This window comes from Vigna radiata, chromosome 7 (assembly GCF_000741045.1).
Source record: "Vigna radiata var. radiata cultivar VC1973A chromosome 7, Vradiata_ver6, whole genome shotgun sequence".
In the NCBI taxonomy this organism is placed as follows: domain Eukaryota; kingdom Viridiplantae; phylum Streptophyta; class Magnoliopsida; order Fabales; family Fabaceae; genus Vigna; species Vigna radiata.
In genome coordinates, this window is record NC_028357.1 from 17,901,546 (window position 1) to 17,905,074 (window position 3,529).

Here is a 3,529-nt window from a genome sequence, read left to right on the forward strand (position 1 = left end):
ATGGTGAAACTAGATGAAAAATGGAAGAAGAATGGAAGAGCAAACCCTAGAAAAGATGAAAAGGAGCCTAAGCATCCAAGAGATCCTCTCCAGAGAGCAAAATTAGGTCTGGTCGTCTTCCCCTGTCAAAAAGAATGACTCTGAATTCGTAGTAGGGGTATATATAGGTGAGGAGCGCGTCAAAATCAGGCCCAAGTCCAGTGAGCCACCGCCAGGCGGTTTAAGTGTGCCGCCCGGCGGTTTCCCATAACCTGCCACCACCGCCCGATGGCAATCGCTACCGCCCGGCGGTTTCCCTCAATGCCCAATTCCATGCTTACTTCTCGTCTTGGACTGCCCAGTGGTTTAAGTGTGCCACTGGGCGGTACGTCGATTCTTCAAAACTTCATTTTTCTACTCTTTTCTTGAGTCAACGACATGTATCTTCAACTCCATTCTTGCTTTTCTCAAATTAGCTACAAAACAATGCAAAATAAGCATAAAATCGCTAAAAACAACTTTTGACTCTCTCCAGACTCATTTATTGAGTTTTGCTTGATTCTAAGCTCATTCCGAGTAGTAAAGGGTGTAATTTGATCCAAATTAACATGTGAAAATCACTGTTTTTCAACCTTCATCAATCATTTCCACCTCCCTTGATATTGTGCAAGAGGAGAAGCTGCTTGGTGTGTTGCGAAAGCACAAGAAAGCCATTGGTTGGAGTTTGGATGACATACCTGGTATTAGCTCATCCACATGCATGTATATAATTCTTTTAGAGGATGGGGAAAAACCAGTGAGACAGCCGCAGAGAAGGAAAAACCCCGTGATCATGGATTTCATCAAGAAGGAGGTAACCAAGCTTTTGCAAGCTGGGATCATCTACCCTATTTCAGATAGTCAGTGGGTAAGCCCCATCCATGTTGTGCCCAAGAAGACTGGCCTCACTGTGGTGAAGAATGAGAGGGATGAGCTTATCCCCATAAGAGTGCAGAACAGTTGGAGAGTCTGTATTGACTATAGGAGGCTGAATCAAGCAACCAGGAAAGATCATTTCCCCCTGCCATTAATTGATCAGATGTTGGAGCGCCTGGCAGGTAAATCTCATTATTGCTTCCTTGATGGTTTTTCTGGTTATTTCCAAATCAATATTGCTCCTGAGGACCAAGAGAAAACCACATTCACCTGCCCCTTTGGCACTTTTACCTATATCCTTTGGCCTATGCAACGCCCTTGGTACCTTCCAGCGGTGCATGCTTAGTATTTTTAGTGACTTCCTTGAGAGTTGCATAGAGGTGTTTATGGATGATTTCACTGTGTATGGATCCACTTTTGATGCATGTTTAGATAGTCTGGAGAAAGTGTTGAAAAGATGCATAGAAACAAACATTGTTCTCAATTTTGAGAAATGTCACTTCATGGTTGAACAAGGTTTGGTTCTAGGGCATATCATTTCTGAAAAGGGAATAGAGGTAGACCCTGCTAAGATATCTGTGATTTCGCAGTTGCCTTACTCCTCTTGCGTGCGAGAGGTGCGATCTTTTCTTAGTCATGCAGGTTTCTACAGGCGCTTTATCAAGGACTTAAGCAAGAAAGCACTTCCCTTATCTAGACTGCTGTAGAAGGAGATTGATTTTGATTTTGATGACAGATGCAAGCAGGCGTTCGATTGCCTGAAGGAAGTTTTGACCATCACTCCGATCATTCAGGCATCGGATTGGACAACCCCATTTGAGCTCATGTGTGATGCGTCTAACTATGCATTGGGGGCTATTTTGACACAGAAAATTGACAAGCTGCCGAGAGTGATCTACTATGCTTCACGCACTTTGGATGCTGCCCAAGCAAATTATACCACAACTGAAAAAGAGTTGTTAGCAATTGTTTTTGCCCTTGATAAGTTTAGGTCATATTTGCTTGGGTCTCCTGTTAGTGTGTATACTGACCACGCAGCTCTGAAGTTTCTGTTGAAAAAGGCTGATTCAAAGCCAAGATTGATGAGGTGGATGCTACTACTCCAAGAGTTTGACTTGCAAATCAAAGACCGGAGTGGCACGCTGAATTTGGTTGCAGACCACCTCAGCAGGATTGAGAAAGCTGAGGATGAAGCTGATGTTTTGCCCATCCAGGATAACTTTCCTGATGAGAGTTTGTTGGTGGTTTCACTTTCTCACCCTACTCCTTGGTTTGCAAATATTGTGAATTATTTGGTTGCTTCTGCTTTTCCTCCCTTAGGATCCCGTTCTCAAATGGCTAAAATTAAGAGTGATGCTAAGTATTACATTTGGGATGACCCATATCTGTGGAAGTTGTGCAGTGACCAGGTCACTAGGAGATGCATTTCGGACCACGAGATTAACTCAGTCCTGCAGTTTTCTCACGCCTCCTCACCTGGTGGTCATTTGGGGATTCAGAGAACAACTCGCAGGGTGCTTGATTGTGGTTTCTATTGGCCCTCCATCTTCAAGGATGCAGAGAGGATTTGTAGCACCTGCGAGCCATGTCAGAGAGTAGGAGGATCACTTACATGGAGACAATAAATGCCTCAACAGCCTATGTTGTTCTGCGAGGTGTTTGATGTCTGGGGTATAGACTTTATGGGTCCTTTTCCAGTTTCTTTTGGTTTCTCTTATATTCTCCTTGTTGTGGATTATGTTTCAAAATGGGTGGAAGCTAGAGCCACCAGGACTAACGATGCTCGGGTTGTTGTGGATTTTGTTAGATCTCACCTCTTTTGCAGGTTTAGAGTGCCCAGAACAATTGTTAGTGATCAAGGAACCCATTTCTGCAACAGATCCATGCAAGCTTTGCTCAAGAAATATGGGGTGGTGCACAAAGTCTCTACACCATACCACCCCCAAACAAATGGGCAAGCTGAGATCACTAATAGGGAGATAAAGAGGATTTTGGAGAAGATTATCCAGCCCAATAGGAAGGATTGGACTAATAGGTTGGACGATGCTCTTTGGGCCCACAGGACTGCCTACAAAGCACCCATTGGGATGTCTCCCTATCGGGTTGTCTTTGGAAAGGCATGTCATTTACCAGTTGAAATTGAGCATCGGGCATATTGGGCTGTGAAGTCTTGCAACTTCTCCATGGACCTGGCTGGAGAGGAAAGAAAGTTGCAACTAAATGAATTGGATGAGATCCGATTGGAGGCCTATGAGAACTCGAAGTTCTACAAGGAAAGGACAAAAAGGTTCCATGATAGTTCTATTGTTAGAAAGGACTTCGAGGTTGGCCAACAAGTTTTATTGTACAACTCTAGGCTCGGACTCATGGGTGGTAGGTTGAGATCAAAGTGGACTGGACCTTTTGTTGTGACTAATGTTTATCCTTATGGTGCAGTAGAGATCCATGTCCGTCTGCAGCTAAAAGCTTCAAAGTGAACGGGCACAGACTAAAGCCTTTCCTCAGCAATCCTTCTTTGTTGGATGTAGTGGTGGAGGAGACGTCTTTGGTCGACCCCACCTATCCTTCCCTCTGACTCAGGGAGTTTCTTTTCTCCTTCCCTCCTCACTTTTATTGCACTTTGTCTACATCTGCT

General features: G+C 44.3%; 1 pseudogene; it reads left to right on the forward strand.

Moving 5' to 3' along the window:
- The window catches only part of LOC106766142, a 12,239-nt pseudogene extending 8,710 nt beyond the window's left edge, over window positions 1-3,529 (forward strand).